The following is a 19,463-nucleotide window of genomic DNA, read 5'->3' as shown; positions in this document are numbered from 1 at the left end:
CAGCGGCAACTTCTGTCCCGATCAATCACTCCAACACAGCTGGAGTAGCAGAGGCAACTTCTGCCCCACTTGGTCTCTCCAAGACTGATGGAGTAGCAGACATAACTCCTGCCCCACTCCATCTCTCTAACACGGATAGACCAGAAGCGGCAGATAATGCCACGTTGGATGACAACTGCATAGATAGAACAGCAGCAGCAATTTCTGACCGGATCAGTCTCTCTAACACCAATGCAGGAGCAGTGGACACTCCTGCTCTGCTTGGTGTCTCCAGCACGGGAGGAGAAGCAGCGGCAGTTTCTGCCCCGTTCAATGACTCCAATCCAGCTGGAGTAGCAGAGGCAACTTCTGCCCCACTTGGTCTCTCCAAGACTGATGGAGTAGCAGACATAACTCCTGCCCCACTCCATCTCTCTAACACAGGTAGACCAGAAGCGGAAGATTATGCCCTGTTTGATGACAACTGCATAGATGGAACAGCAGCAGCAATTTCTGACCTGATCAGTCCCTCTAAGACCAATGGAATAGCAGTGGACACTTCTGACTTGCTTGGTCTCTCCAACACAGATGGAGAAGCAGCAGCAGTTTATGCCCCATTCAATGACTCCTACACAGCTGGAGCAGCAGAGGCAACTTCTGCCCCACTCGGTCTCTCCAACACCAATGTACTGGAAGCGGCAGTTTATGCCCCATTTGATGACAACTACATAGATGGAATAGCGGCGGCAGTTTCTGCCCTGTTTGGTCTCTCTAACACCAATGCAGGAGCAGCAGACACTTCTGCCCCACTTGATCTCTCCAACAGAGATGAAGCAGCAGTGGTAACACCTGCCCCGATCAATCACTCCAATACAGCTGGAGTAGCAGAGGCAACTTCTGCCCCACTCCATCTCTCCAACACCGATACACTGGAAGCGGCAGTTTATGCCCCATTTGATGACAACTATGTAGATGGAGTAGCAGCAGCAATTTCTGCCCTGTTTGGTCTCTCTAACACCGATGCAGAAGCAGCAGACACTTCTGTCCCGCTTGGTCTCTCCAACAGAGATGAAGGAGCAGTGGGAACACCTGCCCCGATCAATCACTCCAATACGGCTGGAGTAGCAGAGGCAACTTCTGCCCCACTCCATCTCTCCAACACTGATGCAGTGGAAGCGGCAGCTTATGCCCCATTTGATGACAACTATGTAGATGGAGTAGCAGCGGCAATTTCTGCCTTGTTTGGTCTCTCTAACGCCGATGCAGGAGCAGCGGGCACTTCTGTCCCACTTGGTCTCTCCAACACAGATGGAGAAGCAGCGGCAGTTTTTGCCTTGTTTGATGACTCCTACACAGATGAAGCGACTTCTGCACCACTCCATCTCTCCAACAGCGACGTACTGGAAGCGGCAGTTTATGCCCCATTTGATGACAACTACATAGATGGAGTAGCGGCAATTTTCTGCCTTGTTTGGTCTCTCTAACACCAATGGAATATCAGTGGACACTTCTGACCCGCTTGGTCTCTCCAACACATATGGAGAAGCAGCAGCAGTTTATGCCCCATTCAATGACTCCTACACAGCTGGAGCAGCAGAAGCAACTTCTGCCCCACTCCATCTCTCCAACACCGATGTACTGGAAGCGGCAGTTTATGCCCCATTTGATGACAACTACATAGATGGAGTAGCAGCGGCAATTTCTGCCCTGTTTGGTCTCTCTAACACCAATGGAATATCAGAGGACACTTCTGTCCCGCTTGGTCTCTCCAACACAGATGGAGAAGCAGCGGCAGTTTTTGCCTTGTTTGATGACTCCTACACAGATGAAGTAGCAGAAGCAACTTCTGCCCCACTCCATCTCTCCAACACCGACGTACTGGAAGCAGCAGTTTATGCTCCATTCGATGACAACTACATAGATGGAATAGCAGAAGCAATTTCTGACCTGTTTGGTCTCTCTAACACCGCTGCAGTAACAGCAGACACTTCTGCCACGCTTGTTCTCTCCAACAGAGATGGAGTAGCAGTGGGAACACCTGCCCCGATCAATTACTCCAACACGGCTAGCGTAGCAGAGGCAACTTCTGCCATGTTCGGTCTCTCCAACACGGATGGAGTAGCAGCAGCAACTTCTGCCCCACTCAGTCTCTCCAACACGGATGGAGTAGCAGCAGCAGCTTCTGCTTCGCTCGGTCTGACTGAAACCTTTGCAAGTCACTCAAGTTCAGCAAATGATGTTGAGCAGCGACTTAAGAGACAGCTAGAGCTATGGTCTTCTTGGGTAGGAAACCTCTTTGGTGTCACACTTTCCTTCTTTGTAGAAATGCATAGTCTTGCTTCTCAATAAAGTTCCTCCATTTCACCATAACTGCTGTTGCAAGTGTTTTCTTCTAAGGATCTAAGGCCTCATCTGGAATATTGTGTCCAGTTCTGGGCTCCCCAGTACAAAAAAGACAGGGATCTCTTGGAAAGAGTCCAGCAGAGGGCCACAAAGATGGTGAAGGGTCTGGAGCATCTCCCTTATGTGGAGAGACTTAGGGAACTGGGTCTGTTTAGCCTTGAGAAAAGAAGGCTGAGTGGGAACTTGATTCAGGTTTATAAATACCTGAGGTGTGGGAGCCATAGTGGCGAGGCTGGTCTCTTTTCAGTAGTGCGTGGGGACAGGACTAGGGGTAATGGGATGAAAGTACAGCATAGGAAGTTCCACACGAATGTGCAGAAGAACTTTACGGTGAGGGTGATGGAGCACTGGAACAGGCTGCCCAGGGAGGTGGTGGAGTCTCCTTCTCTGCAGATATTCAAGACCCGCCTGGACGCCTACCTGTGCAACGTAGGGAACCTGCTTTGGCAGGGGGGTTGGACTTGATGATCTCTAGAGGTCCCTTCCAACCCCTACAATTCTATAATTCTGTGTGATTCTGTGTGAAGGCATTTCAATACCAGTGCTCTGCCTCCCATGAAGCTAACAATGATGCCACTACCATGCTTTTTCAAAGACATGACAGAACAGTGCATCCATAAAAGACTGAGATCTCACATGCAGGAATAATAATTACCACCACAGCATGCAACCTTCAAAGGGTTCAACCCATCTGTGGGGCTACATTTCTCTAATGTATTTTAGTTGATAAAAGGGAGAAATAAAAATAACACTCCTAATAAAGCATTAGAGAAACTCTGATGCTGAAGTCATACATCTTATAGTGAATAAATAGATTTCTCCTTAATAGTTGCCAAAGCAGACAGACATGGAATTTCTAATGAAAACTAGAGTCATCTTTCTAGAAGGGCCCACTGCCTTCATTCTTCCAAGACTCCAAAAAGATCCCACACCCTACACATGCCAAAAATGTGAGTAAATCTGTACCCAGCTTCCTCACAGTCAAGTCTGACCGCATTTGTTCATTCAGAAATTAGAGTGAGAAAAGTACCCACATTCATTAAGCCAGCCTTTCTCTCTGGCAGCATGCACCAAACAGCAGGAGTTACCCATAAAACTTCATATATCAGTAAGAGATAAAATGCATACAGAAGATGCACAGCAACTGACACATGGCAAAGATCAATGCCACCTAGAGTAGTTTAGCCAATCTCTGACAGGCTCCATGATTTGTAAAATTCAAACAAACCTGCCTGGATACACATGAATTAGAAGTGAACTTATTCACAGCTCCATTTCTCACAAAGCAAAGAGAAGAAACCTAAAATCCACATTTCAAACAGCATACATAAGCCTCTTCAAAACAGATCGCAAGTCAGCTGTCAAAATCTGCCTTCTATGTCTTGCTCCATCCTCAGTCCAGTCCTGCCTTTCCATCTGCCTGCCTGATGTATTCAGAGGTTGTTGCGGGAGCCGCTTCCTCTTGTCCGTCCTATTTAACTGATGTAATTCAATGGAATAAAATCAACTATTTCTGCAATAGCAGGAAGGCACACAGCACACTCTGGAATACCAAATATACCAATTCAATTTATTCAGTGGATACGAATTTTACCCAGAATTCCTCCCTGTGACTGACTGACACTGAAACAGAACAAATAATTCAGTAATCACACCTGCACCCAGAACAGGCTGTCTTGTTCAGGACTGAGGTCATCCAGAGAGGGGTTTGCAGTGCAGCTGCTGTGCTTTACATAAACACAGAGCTTCCCTGGAAATGTGAATGCTTGCTTCTTCCACTCCTACCTCCTTTTTAATATCACTTTCCTATATGCTTTGGTCAAAAAAGCATTTCTGTCCCCACTGTCCTCTATCAGCAGCTGTTTTTTCCTAACTTGAGAACAAACTGCATCACAGAACTATTTTCTACCATAAGCAACAGAACCTTACGATTATCTCAATAGGACTTCGATGCAAGGTTCTCATGTGTTTTAATTGCATTGGAAATGAAACTTTAAAAACCAAATGTTTCATTAAAAGCCGCTAAGACAGAGTTTTAAAGGAGAAATAACAGTTCAGCTGAGAGCGCAGCACAGATAGTTTACACTTACCCTTTCAGTGGCAAAATCATCCAGGCTCACATCTCCATAGTGCCAGGCTCCTCCCTATGGCCAACTCTCCTTCGCCTTCAGCCACTGGCACTAAAACAACCTGCTTACAATGAAGAGCAGTTATAGCCATTTCTCATGTGCTGGATGTGCATTTTCTTCACAACATCCCTTGTGCTTCACTTCCCTTGCAAGGATTACACAGTATAGATCTTCCCAGCGCTTGCCAAATCACATTCTAAATATTTCCCAAGCTAAACTGGTGAGGTATGAAATTCTGTTCTGACGTACAGAATAACCAGCCTTATCCTGATGGATTATTTTTGTTAAATGGCAGCTGAAATTTCTGCAGCACAAATAAGTGTTCAGAAGAACCCAGAATAACTTACATATTCATGTATTGTTAACATACATCACTACACATTTAAGCTCTCATGTTATGAGCAGTTCTGTTCAAGTACGCTCATTTTTTAAATGCATGTTCCTGAAACGAGGTGCAAAAGGTAACCAGCAGCTGTTTCAGTATCAGCCAGCACAGCCATCCCAGCTGAGCCAAAACCCCTCACTGCTGCAAGCTGGGAATCCTGCTTCAATAGGCTTTCTCTATGAGACCCATTCAAATTCTCATATAACCCAACAGAATCAGCAGGAAGTTCCACAACAACAGAAATATATAAGCACATTTTAACACATTAAAATAACGCAAGACTACCATTCTTCTCTAACCAATTTCCTGTGCATATTCAAAAGAGAATGAACACAAAGCCTTCGACTTCAACTACGTTGTTACAAGCAGCACATGAAGATGTTTCTCTGCCAGTCCAGCTGAATGTCACCTCATTGGCTGTTATTAAAAATACTCATTGAAATGAGTGGCAAAATCACCACTGGCTTCAAAAACAAAGAGCCCTTTCTGAAGAGAAAAAAAATTTAAAAAATTGAAGCAAGACGTTTGGTTTGAACTTTTCCTATGGGCATCACATCAGCTTTTGCATTGAAGCTGATAGTGCAAAGAGGAAAGCAAAGCCTACTATTTTATGAACTGATGTAATCATGCTTAGTACTCCTGCCTGCTTGGCAGCAAAGAGCAATGACTGCGCTTTACCTCAGATCACACGCTCGTGTTCCTTTCCCTCTGCTCGTACATCCTGACACGTTAGGAGTCAGTTTGCAGTCCAGTGGGACACAAAGCAACACTTGTCTCAAATCTCTCCCCCCTTCTCCCAGCAGTTCCAGCTACTGCAAGGAAAACCAAAATTTAAGAAAGTGAAAAGGGGACAGGAGAAATCTCAGGAATTGAAAAAAGGACATCTAAACACTGAGGAGTGGGTCATCATTCTACACACTGCTTGAAGAACAGATGAACAAATGTACAGATATCTATCTGTACACAGAGCTAATCTGGGAAAACTATTGTCCCCCTGTGCCAAGAGGTGATGCTTCACTGCTCCTCCAGCCCCACAGAGTCGCATACTACAGTTAAATTATAGGCTTGGTGCTCTTAGCTTTCTACTCTTCACAGGTCTACGCATGTATTTCAGCTGGCTCCTACAAAGTTACGTTCTTCACTCTTCATCAGTTTCTTCACCTGTAAAATGAGAGTTAGGACATAAAGAACTCCAGGCATTAACTGTCACTTTCTCTTCACATAATCCAACTCTGAAATTCCCCCTCTAATGAGTTCTTGCATGTTTCATCCTCTGAACAGCCAAACAGTGTTCCCAAATGCATTTACATACTGCCCTGAATTTACACACTAACCAGCACAAACACACTGTACTGCCCCTAAAAATTCTATTTTGTAGTGTTTGCTTGTGGAGTAGAGCACAATTCAGTCTGAGAGCAACTTGGATATTCTGCTCTCAGAGGAAAAACATTTCTTCCACAAATGAAGTTCTTGCACAGTGTTACCATGCAGACATGAGCTTGAACAGAAAATATTATAGAGTACATACATTTACACATGTAAAATACTGCACATACGGACAAATATGACCCATTACCGAAACGTGCCAGCACACACTATTTATTTTCTAAGAAGTTCTACCAGGAGGTTTCTCGAACCTGCCCTGCTGTACAGCACACAAACATAACTGTGCATTGCTTGTATCAAAACTCATCTAAAAAATCCACCATCAAACTATCAGCCAAAGGGTTTCCCCACATCCACTTCTTTTCCCCTCCCCATTTTATACTGTAACTACTGGAATAAATTAATAAAGAGACACTATAAGTATGGTGGAATCTGCCCTTTCAAGATTTTTTGCTGCCTTCTTCACTAAATTATCTCTTTTGCAAGGTTTAAGACACTGTGAAGTACCTAATACACAATCAAAGCACCCTGCCACAGACTAAAGATGAGGTATCATACTAGATAGTTACCTAGTTCCTTCTGTTCTTCAACTCAAGTACCTTCCCTAGTTAAATCCAACTTCGCAAAGACAAATACGGTTCTATTCAGTGGAAACAAGCATATATTTTACTAGTTAGAAATCAAATACACTAGGAAAAAATATAAATATCAAGAACAGACCTGTTTTCATGGAAACAAAATGTTATGCATCTGTTAAAACGTATACATATTCATATCTATATAATCCAGATGAAACAGGTATCAATATTTTATCTAAATGCCAATTTATTTCATATGTATTTATATAGATAATATAACTGATCTATCTATAGATAAAAGCCTTTACGTAACATTGCTAGCATTACTGGGTTATTTTTTTTCCACTTGGGATAAACTTTCGATTCCAGAGAACATGATACACATCAGTTCTCAACCCTGCTGTAAACCATGCAGTTTGGAGCCCAAAGGATTATTCCAATATTCTTCTCACTAGCAGAGCTGACAGACATCTGACAAAGCAAAAAAGCAGCATTTCATTTATGCCTGTTCCACTCAGCTCCAGCTGATTTGTTTTGGTTTTTAAACCAAACGGAAAAGGAAAAAGCTTCCAGTGTTTTAGAGTAGGAAGTCAGAAACCTGTTTACAACAAATGGCCTTTGTTTTATTAATTCAGATGCATTAATGCATTAAACAAAAAAAAAAAAAAGAGACAACATATACTCTTAAGTAACAATTCTCATTAGCTTGACTTTTTTTTAGTACCACAGTTGCTGCAGAAACCAGTAAGGAATAATTTTCCTAAGGCCAGCCTGTATTAACTATCATGTCATTTTTCCATGAGATCATCAATTCTTTTCCAATGGTAGAAAGAAACATACCTAGAACAGAAGACATGTATTCCTTTCCAGTTTTGTCACATGTATTAAGCAACATAAGATGAATTATAACTGAAAAAAATATTTTAATCTACTGTTATTTCATTTTATTTCAAAAGCCTCCTGGCACCACTGGCTCTCATCCCTTTATTTAACTCACAAGACCCTACTGTTATTAAGATGCACGTCTGTCTGTTAGACAAAAAAAGGCAAAGCAAATTACAACAAGTAGAAATGACAAAAGGCAAAAGGTTTTTTAGTTTTGGTTTTTAAGCACGAAGTCACATCTCCTCCATCACCACTGTTACAGACAAATCTGCCCTCGGGCAACATGGAACAAGGTAACACTCCACCAGGGATCTGGAACTTGAGCACATACAGACTTGTTCCTTTTGCCAGCCACACTCAAAACCTGCATAGCTACCAGCAGGTGAACCAGTTACACCCAGTAGCACTTTGTAAGTGTCCAACACTGAACCATTAAAATCTTGCAAATAACAAGCTGCAACGTGTCAAAATACAGCCAGCCAGTGCACTGACAGAGTGAGCAATGAGAACTGCTGTGCAAGGGCCACGTTAGAAAACAAAAAGATCTCTGAAAACTGGCAGAGGTACAGAGCAAAGTAATTCAAAAATGAAGAGAAGACACAAAATCATCTTTTCAACACAACTGCTACGAGTGGAAATCTATCAGAAGCTAAGTTGAATAGCAGGTATTAGCACCAAAAGAAAGATTTCATTTTGTTCATCCTTCTTGTCTGAAATGCACAGCATAAGCAAGGCAGCCACAGTGTGATGAATTGCGAGTTGTTTAGAAATAAATTTGAGGCACTCTGTGCAGGGCTCAATATGAAATGTTTCCGTAAAAGCATTGCATCATAGACTGGTTGGGATTGAAGTCCCCTCTGGGCCCACCCAGTCCCACCTCTCCTCTGACAGCTTTGGAAGATCTCTCAGGAGGAGACTTCACAACCTGTGCTCCATCACCCACCCAGTACAGAAGCTCTTGGAAACAGACAGATGGAACCTCTGGTTTGTGCCCACTGCCTCCTGCACTGTCACCTCTGAGTCACTGCTGCTTTTAAAGAATTCTGTCATACCTCAGACATTTAAAATCACAGACATCCAGCGTGAAACTGCTCAAGAAGTGTTAGTGAAGGGCAAGGATTGCTATAAAATCTCAAGGAAGTGAACGAGGACAGAAACACTAAACCTCAGCCAAACAAGAAATCAATACCTAAAAAGCCATCAAACAGAAGCTGACAAAAGTGGCAAAGACAGAAGTGCCCTTCTGCAAGGAAACATCCAAGGCTGGATGTGTAGATGACCACCCATAATCTGTGGTACTGCAGCTCCATTGCTACCTTGCACATCCATGCAGCTGTCAGCTCACATCCGTAAGGTTTGCTGCCGTACTGGAACTGGCCCCAAAGATGACTGATGTTCTCCACATGCTGCATCCTGAACTGCAGTCCCATCCACACCCTATATTTTTAGTTAGATTCTCCAGAAGCTACTGCAGTAGAAATTGAATATGGGAAGAAATGTGAGTCTTACATTGCCATTTAGGATCTTCCTGACAGAAAAGCAAACCCAGCATATAGGTCAGACAGGATATAAGGATCCTCATCTTATGCAAATAGATTTACCACCCATGTGCAAATTACTGCTGTGGCACATACATGGTACATCTGATCTGAACACACGCTGTCAAAACGTCTAGGATTTCTGTGCATCTGCAGCTCTGGAGGAACTGTGACTCCAACTGAATGTCCTATGGCCCGACTGGAGCTACTACAGGAATTCCCAGGCAGCCATCCAAAGGCCTCACAAAGCATCCAGACAAGATTTCTAAAGGGAGATAGGGGGGTGGGGGGGGGAGGAGGGGCAGGGAGTGTACAGACAACCCCCAGGCACATGAACCCATCACAGAGACTAATCACTGAAACAGGACAGAAAGCATGGACAATTTTTTTATATTGCTGAAGATATTAACCTATACTTTCCAAGAATTACTGAGCTCTTATTCCTCATTTGACTCAGTCACTGGAAGCATGCATCTCTTGAACAGGCACAACATGGCACAGCAGAGACAAGTAGCTCCATGCTCCTACTGCTGCTGTCCTCACTGTGAGGATTATTAAGCATTCTTTCTTCAAGAATAAAATAATTTTGAGTTTTAATTCCCACTATTGAAAAAGATCGTTAAATGCAGATCAACACAAACCATAAAACTCTCCAGTGATGGTTCTCTTATAGCTGGAATTACTTATAACCCCACACTTGTATACAAACCAGAGCTCAACCAGATTAGTGTAAAAAACAGACTAACTATCATGCTGCTAGTCAGTGGAATACGGCTAACACAACTTCAGTATACTTGGGAGTTTAAGAGTATCTGGCTTTGAACTTTCATTGCACAAAAGTAAGAACATTTTTAGAAAACTAGAACACAAAGCATTTAATCATTTACAAAATAATTTTATTTGGGATCAGAATGAATTCAAGATAAATTGTTTAGTTTGTGTTCTGTAGTAGAATACTTTAAAAAATAAAATAAAATCAAAGTACAGTTGGTCACATCCATCCTTGCTGTGACCTGCTGAGGTCCCCCAGACTTCATTATGGATAAATACGGTTCAGCAGGCTCAGCTGTTATTATTTATTCTAGAAACATGCTAAATGTACGCTTCAACCCTGACATTTTAAGTGAACTCTCCTAAGTTTCCACCAGAGAAAATAAGTGAAGCTTTATTGCTGTTGTTTTGGGTTGTTTTTTTTGTATGTTTTTTGTTTGGTTATTTTTTGTTTCCACAGTTCACCTATGCATATACAACTTCACGTTCATTTAGCATCTCAGATTGCTTTCCTAATATATAAAGGTCATATGATTTCCAGATATGAAAGAATGGGGAACTGTCTGTCATCTTATTCAATATATTTATTTGCTCCCCAATTAATACAGATAGCAAATACTTAGATAGATATTCGTGTTCTGAAAAGGCCAGAACTCACTCCATTTGTCATCTTGTCCCCCACGGACTATTCCAAATGCACAGACAGTTGGAGCCAAGTGGAACAGCTTGCAGACTCAGAATCTACATGAGCAGTGCTCCTCTTGACCTTGCACAGATACGCTGGACCCACCGGAGGGCTGTAAACACTCACATCAGAAAAAAACGCTGCATGGTTAAGATGAAGCTACTGCTACACAAATGTATATACAAGAAAACGTAATCAGAAAAACAGGTAGCATTGAACAATTAAGAATAGGCACCAAAAAAATCAGAATGGAACTTGGCCTCAGGCCTGTGTTTCCTTCTTCCTGTTGGCTTTGTGTACCACATGAAGACATCACAAAAGAGAATGGAATTTCATCCAAAAGGACACTGAAATTCTTCAGTCAGAGCACGCTAAATTGAGCGGATGGATTGTAAACAAGTCTAATTTCATAAAGGAGAGTCCTGCCGGAGTATTCAGTGAGTATTTCAACCAAACCCTAAACTCCTTAAAACCAGATAATTATAATTATATGTTCAAGGAGAATACATCTCCACATTTTTAATGTTTCTCAAATTCTCTTTCTAGATGTTTTAGTATCTTTAGAATACTTACATTCTCTATAAAACAGTGCTTAGCTATTGCAACACATTTAAGGAAATAGTATAATCCAGGCAAGGGTCAAAAGATTAAGTCTGATGCAATGACATTAGCAGCACATGAAGGTATTTCATGGATCAGAATAGTCATCATCTCCTATATGCTTTTCCTAGGGTACTGGAATTTTCCCCTATTACTATATCTGCGCACTACGCCAGCAGACAGATGGCAGGTAGCAAGGTGCAAAATACGTAATGGCCACAGATCAGCTGCATGGTAGGGAGCTTGCATATTTTTCCACTGTAATCAAATTTATGTCAAGATTTAGTAACAGCTACTGAAATTACCATAGAACCACAAGTTCTTATGAAAAGCAAGCATATGTACAAGTATGCATATATAAGACTAATATATATGCATATATATATATATATATATATGCACACACACACATATATATATACATACACACACACACACACTCGTATACTTTCCTTCTTTGATCTTCAGTTACAGCCATAACGGGCAATCTTGCAAAAGGAAGGAGGAAACAAATGCGTGGTCACACATTTATAACATACTAGGCAAAATGAAGAAAATAGGAAGGAGGGTCAAAAATAACCAGAGATGTTCAAAATAAAAGCCATTCATCCTGTTAGAGTCTTACAGTGCTTGTAGGTTTCTGCTCAGATGGACTGCTTTGACGGACAGTAACTTACCACTTGTAACATGTACAAAGTCATTCCACAGAACTTACTCTGACACTTATTTTCCAGGTTCCCCTCCACTTCTTCCTCTGTATTCTTGCAACAACTGACTTGTTTGTTACTTTTTTTGGACATGCAAAAATATAATTTTTCATTCTAATTAAATTCATTCAGAAAATTCCAGATTTTAAGAAAATTAATAGAAGAAAGACATGAAGAAGGGAAAATAAACAAGGCATTTTTAGAAAGCCAGAGTTCCAACCAGTTAAATTTGTGCTAAATATACCATTATAAAAATCAAAATTTTTCCTCCTTTTGATTTCAAAGAATATTTAGGTCACCCATAGAAATAGTTCAGAGGACAGTAGATGCAATGATAACCTAGCTCCTGCGGAACAGAAGAAGTTTGCCTCTACATTAAACCCATGACTTTCATTTGAACTACATCATTTATTTCAGAAACATAATCAGCACTGATGGAAAACCCTTCAGATTCCAGGCAATTTAGTGCACCTGTCACTGGAAACCAGGGGAACTGTCTTCCAGTTTGCTTTATCTAGCTCCAGCTTGCAAGTCCTGGCCCTCACCATACAGTCCTCTGCTAGACTTACTGTACTAGAAATTAGATTGTAATTCCATATCTTACCCTTCTTTTCCATAAAGTAAACAGATTGTTTTGAGCTTTGGAAAGCTTGTCCTGTAAAAGTAAATTGCAGAATCTTATTTCTCCTCTTATCTCATGTTTACACAGATCACTACTTTTACAGCACAGAACACCTGCTCTCAAAAATAAATAATAAAAGATTAACCATTCAATTTTAAATATAAACTTTCATAGCCTGCTAGTCATACCTTGTGGCTACAAGCAGCTGGGATTATGCATGGCAATACAAAACATCTGGGCACTCAGAACCTGGTAGTCATGCCTGACAATTTCTTTCTCCTTTTGACATGTTCAATGGTAATTTTCACATTAGCAGCTGAAGACAAAGTGAAATGGAGCTACAGGTACATCTGCCTGTTTTAACCTGTGGATTGTCAGACACAGTAACAGGTTTTTACATAAAGACATTTTGTTCATCATGAAGTAACTGACCCATCTGATGGGAAGTCACAATGCCTTCTCCATTCATAGAAGATAGGCTGAGGCAGATGGGCAAACGTTTCAGTTACAAACACAGAGCCACCCAAACTGAGTAATATCGTTCATCATTTCTGCATGTTTCTTAGAGGGTCTGGAGCCTCTACAAAACCTACCAAGATGTGTGCACATTGCTAACCCTGACAGCACAGTTCTACCTGTTGCCTACTGCATGTAATTGGCTTCTATTTCAAAACGTCACCGAGTCAACAGCAAGACTATTATTTCTACTGCTGGTTAAGATACATAATAAGAGCATTAAATAAAAACAGTTATTGAAAGTATTTTTGGATTTCATTAGTGGTAAAGAACCAGGTTTTAATTAAATGGAAGAATACATAACAAGCCTATAATAACAGACTTTTGGTAGATGATGGAAGCTGCTAAGCAAAACCAATGGAATCAAGTACTAAGCTGTGTTCAAAACGGGGAAAAAAGAGAGGGGAATAGTAAACTGGGAAAGAGAAGAAGTGAGGTTCTGAAAAAGCACTGAGGTAGTGAATACTGAGAGGAAATGAAAACTCACTGCTTTTAAGAAGTCATAAACGTGTGAAGTGCATGACATGATGCTGAGCTATAGCAGCTGTTTTACGTCAGACAAATATTTCACTAACCGGAAAAACAGCAAAATTATAACCTATCATCACCACCACATATGCCACAAGAAAGTATCAAGTCTGGATAAAAAGCACAAATATTTCCCAAAGCATTCACAATTGCTGAGAAGTTTTAAACAGCCTCACTCTGAACTTATTTAAAGAAACCGAAGAATAAATCTGGCAAATGCTAAGTTCAAAATATCACAGGCATCAATTAAGTCAGCCAGAATTAGTTTTTCACTTCCTCCAAGGATCCTCTTAAATAGAAAGTCTGGTATTCAAAAGGATAATGCACAAAAATGGAGGCTGCTTTTAAGAAAAAGCAGTCAAGGCTCACTCCAGTAAGAGAATGAGTTTTCTGATTACAGCAAGCTTTTTTTTAGCAGATGCCCATTGAAAATGTTACCAAAAGATAACAAACATACAGCCTCACCACCAAAAATGGATGGTGACATCAGAAGAACTCTACACAGGGTAGAAATGGCTCAGAACAGCCTTTGCCAAGGGATGGCATTCATTTCAGGAGTAAGCATTCTAAGTTAGTGCTCAAGGCATGCTACAGCATGATTCTGTATGGCAGTTAGAGCTATTCCATTATATTTTTTTACCAACATAAAATAAACTTAGCTCTTCAAATTGGCTCTGCAAATCTATTAACCTAATGAGTTAGTAATTATTTTTTTTCCATGGTAAACTCTTCATGAGTTTTATCCTATGTTCTTATCCACACAACAGCACACCAAGAAGTCACTCCATAGATGGGGCTGAAGTCACTACCTCTACATGACTTAAGTGTGGAGTTAAACAGAACATAAAATAGCTCTTATGGGGAGAGGTAGCAAACAATCATAAAAATTTACCTTCAGTAATACTGGAATCATTTACACAAGAAACTCCAGTACAACCACAAAAAACCATCAGCAAGCTCTGTTTGTTTTGCATTGATTTTAGCCACACAGACATTGGTGCAGAGTCTCTATTTTTCGACCTTCAAAGAATTAACAGCATATCATAATATGACAATAGTTTTTCAAAGTAAAGTAGACCAGTGTGGAAATCTAAGATGCAATTTCATCATCTGATAAGCTCTGAAACTAAATAGACTAGTTTTCATTCTACTGTTTTAATAACAACAACAAAACGACACGAAAACACTTATCCTGATGTTTAGATCTCAGAATGGATTCTACCAAGGCCCCAGGAAGAGCCTTATTTAGAAGGGCAGATATAATACATAACCCGATACGAGGATTACAGTTACTGACTTTTCAATCCTAGAAGGCTGAATATGTTCATTGATGCGGCGTGAAGCTAAGAATGAAATGGGTAATAGTACGGTTTTATGACTTTGAAGTCCAAATGACAGCAATCAAAGCCCATTCTGATCTAGTTGTTTCTAGAGCCGTATTATAGACATGCAACCTCACATCCCACCAAATTAACCTAGTATGCCAGCTAATTTCTGCCAAGAAAAGACTCAATGATTCCCTCTCCTGGCTACTTCCACAAAGAATTTCAGAGCTCACTGTAAGAGATGCTTCAACGTCAGAAGCAGAAGTCTTCCTACAACTGCAGCATGGCTGTAAACCAGAACCTGGTCATGAAATAAAGGCTTTGGCATCCAGAGGGCAAAAGGTAGCACAGCTCTGAAAAGTGCCTGGCTTTCAAACACTTGCAAATGACAAGTACACAAGAATTCCACTCACTGAAAAAGCTGGTGCTGTTTATACACCTGACAGGGTCACAGCCAAGTTGACTGCATACTATTGTTACATAGCCTGAAGGAAAGCCTGTGTTTTAAGATTTCAAATGAAGTTTAATGATCATTCCATACAGAAAGGATTGTTAGAATTCTTTTTCTTTAAGTTAGAAACTGACCACACACTAAATACTCCACAAATACGAATATATCAGTGATCACAAGGAAATAAAACGGGGCCTTCACAGCTTTGGTAACACTTGAATAAATAATAATATCCCTAGTGAAGAACAAGTGTCCCTTACAGCAACAAGGCTGTGCAAATACATGTCTAGGGTGGTGGGGAGGGAATTAACAAGGAGACTTCCAGCTATTCAGGCATTTAAATTGATCTGTTGTTCAAAACCCCGGAGATACATGTGACTAGTTATTTCACCCTAAACGGAGGCATTTTATAGACTCAGCTTCAGGAAGCAAACATATCAAAAGCTGTTTGACCTTGAAGTTCCAGCAAACGACGCACCATGCTACAGCCACACTCCTTGCCATGTTAAGAGGGTTGGTTTTTTTTCCTGTTTTTTCATTTAGGATTATTCACTACCACAACAGACATTTCTAGCTTTAAGATCTAATAAATACCATCTAAAATTAACACTAGCTAGAAAAACAAAGAAAAAGTTGTTTCCTTGGTAAACAAGTAAGGTACACAGAATCAATGACGAATACATTACAGAATCATAGAATATCTGGCAGTCAGAAGTGTAAAATACTACTGGAAGGTAAGCCAGCATGCTAAGCTGTCAGCAAACAGTCCTAAAAGCCTCTTGGCCTTTGCTCAATCCATCAAATCGCAGAGAAAACAGATAGCTTTCCTGAGATACAGAAAACAAGAAGGAAGAGGGGAACAAAATGTCAAATTACATGACATGTATATATTAATATACATAATAATAATATTATTTCTACAAACCCCCCCATCCAATTAGTGGAAAGAGAAACAAATAGAAAAACTCCTTGAAATGCAGCCACTACTAAATCAAGACAATAAAATAAATTAACAGCTACCGCCATAATAGAAATAGATTACTACACAATAAGCTGCTGAATTTTTTTCCCTACTGAGGGAATGCATTTCTAAGTCTCCAAAGCCCGATATTTTTGCTTTTGTGTAAGCACATCTTCCCCTGATTACAGCTGTAGCTCAGCTTTTGGACAGCGACAAAAGCAGGTGCAGATCCAGCAGTGAAAAGCTGTGTTTTTTCAACAGCTTCTAAGCAAAAGCAAACTTTATTATCAGACAGCAGGAAGACGGTGGGACCAAAATCTCCCTCCCTGCTCTTTCTCTTCAGGAACAGTAATTTCTAGAGCACTGCATCAACAGTTATTTGCTTCAATATCTGGAAAAAAAACAGCTCAGCTCATCAATCAAAAACATTCTCAGACACCCTCAGCAAAACCAACCCCAAGCACTAGGCAAAACATGCATATGTACCAAGGAAAAAAAAAATCTGCCAAAAAGACTGCTCATCTGCGATGGTAAATCCTTGATCATTATCAGATTCGTACACAGTCTCTTTATTTGACTACCCAGTTACATGTTGTACAGATATAGCACAATGTTTACTGGACATTCAGGCTCAAAGTCCCAGTCTTAACAATTGCATTATAGTGCAGTTCTTGTCTAAGCAATAAAATTCACTGAAAGATGAACATGAAAATGTATCAAGCAAGAAACTAACTTATTCCTAACACCTATGAGACTGAATACCACCTCATTTTCTATCATACGTACATACTTCCAGATTTGAAGTATCCATCTTTCATTATCACAAATACATTGTACCATTATTTTTATATGGCATCCTTTCAGAAAGCTACAATACAAAACATCCTAGTTGAGTTCACTGCTTTGCAGCTGTTGCAATTTAGAGATTTTTCCACTCAGACATCTCTTGAATTCAGTTCTCACTGTACCCTTTAACAACCTGAGCCTTAACTATCAGATTTCGTTCTCCATTACATGGAACCTCCTGTATATCTTTGATACAGACTGTTTTTCTAGAAAGACAATGCAAACTCAGCAGCTCTTCTGCAAGTAAAAACAAACCAGCATTTCAAAATCTTAAGCTGCCTCAGCATTTGAAACTCCTTTGAATTATACAATGTGGCCAGCAAAAAAGAAAACACATGGTTTGGGTAAGTTTTTCTTTTAATATAGCCATTCAAAATGGGAAACTAACATGAACTGTTCACAATCATCTTTCATTTATCCACCCTTAATCAACTATCTACATAATCTATTTATTCCATTATCCAAACCAGATATCCTCTCACAGTTGCAGCCACTCACAGTACTTCTGTTTGAACAAATAGTGCACATTCCTTAAAATAAACATCTAAATCCATGTAATTCAGCCTCCTTTGGGCTTTCTAAAAGATAGAGAAGCAAAATATTTTCGTCAAACAAAAAGAAAATAAATATCTGAATGACAGTAACCTAAAAATGGTGAGAGAACAAGTCTGAACTTTTAACAGCGATATTCCTTCTCACGTACTGGAAGAAAATGAAAATTATACAAGTGACCAGGAAATCAAGAAAAAGCTTTAATTCTTCTCGAATTGCAAACTTATTTCTCACTGCTGTACTTCTCAAAGGATTTGGGAAACGCAGGCTGATGGTGTTCATCAGAACGTACTACAGCCCTGTGGTCATATTTTTACTTAAGTTTTCATTTTCCCCAAACAAGACTGCTTCTTCATTTTGGGGGCCAAGAAAATGCTCATGATACATCACATGCTCTCATTTCCCTATTTCATGCCTTAATCACCATGCAGAGTTGTTATACAGCCTTTCATGCATACAATAAAAAAAGACAGTATTAGTAATATAAATTTCTAAAAGAGCTGGGATTTCTGAGCTGCTTCTTTTTGTTTTGCAGTTTTCAAGAGGTAGAGGATGACAGATTTTGCTGACATTTACTCTTGGATAGCATTGGAATATGAAACAGAAATGGTTCATAAAATCTATGTTACTTTTTTCACAGTACTGGAGAACAACAACACCCTCTTCACAAATTAAACATAAAAATAAAAGAATGTTTCATGATAACTGCTTTCAGCAAAGCTTATATAAATTGTTTCTAGTCATCACCGTCTGGCCCAAACCTTAATTTCACTGAACTACTGAGAATAAAGGATGGTGATTGAAGGAACATGGTGCCACTTCAAACACTACTTCTGCAGCCTACAAGGAACAATATCATAGATTAGCATCCTAGTGTATGCTGGGATTTCACTGTGGCTGTGGTATACCCCAACCTGTACATGCTGTGCTAAAAACTAAATGTATCAAAGGCATTCTTCTACTCTAAAACACATGTATGTCTATAAGTCACCTTTCACTGGACAGATGCAGTAACTATTTTAGTCAAAGATGTTTTCTTGATCATTACATTCAAGAAATTACTATGTGCTGCACTTATTACTTCACAATCCAGGCAACAATGGGCACATAAATTAAACTCCAAACCAAAGTCAATGGCTAACCTTTCCTAGCGTGATTTCAGAAGTTTGGAATATCAGCAATAACAGATGTAATATATTTCTAGCTTTTGAAAAGTCTTTAGACGTTACCTCTCTCAGACACTACTCAAGCTTCTGCCCCAATTTCTCATTGGTAACATCCAGCTTGATACCCACCTAGAAAACTACCCCATCTAAAGACATTCATGAGTTTAATTACACAACTTAAGTTGATTTGTGAATTTCATGGACTTTATACACTGTTCCCCCAGACTGAGTTGCAGCCCATTCAACAGTTTGCTTCCAATACCAGGTTATGGTCATCACACAATAAATGTTAGTCATGACAGTCATGTTAGTCATAAACAAGTTCCGATACTACTTGACTGACTCACTTCAACACACGAAGTATTGAAGATCTGATCTGAAAGAACATTTAATTTGGGAGAGTTTCTTTTTCAAATTCAAATAACCAAAGCAAATAACTTGTTCTAATTT

At 40.1% G+C, this 19,463-nt stretch overlaps 1 protein-coding gene across 3 annotated transcripts in view; it reads right to left on the bottom strand.

Annotated features, from left to right (window-relative positions):
* Positions 1-19,463, bottom strand: part of OTUD7A (OTU deubiquitinase 7A) — a 105,726-nt gene that overhangs the window by 69,254 nt on the left and 17,009 nt on the right. Inside the window, exon 1 of one of the 3 annotated variants that reach the window (XM_032446782.1) lies at positions 4,473-4,491. The exons of the other annotated variants lie outside the window; for them this stretch is intronic. The gene's annotated coding sequence lies outside the window, so the exon portion shown is untranslated. Of the gene's footprint in view, positions 1-4,472; positions 4,492-19,463 lie in introns of those variants that run through there. 3 annotated transcript variants of the gene reach the window in all.

The sequence above is a fragment of the Coturnix japonica genome, chromosome 10 (assembly GCF_001577835.2).
Source record: "Coturnix japonica isolate 7356 chromosome 10, Coturnix japonica 2.1, whole genome shotgun sequence".
In the NCBI taxonomy this organism is placed as follows: domain Eukaryota; kingdom Metazoa; phylum Chordata; class Aves; order Galliformes; family Phasianidae; genus Coturnix; species Coturnix japonica.
This window is presented reverse-complemented; position numbering and strand designations above follow the sequence as displayed.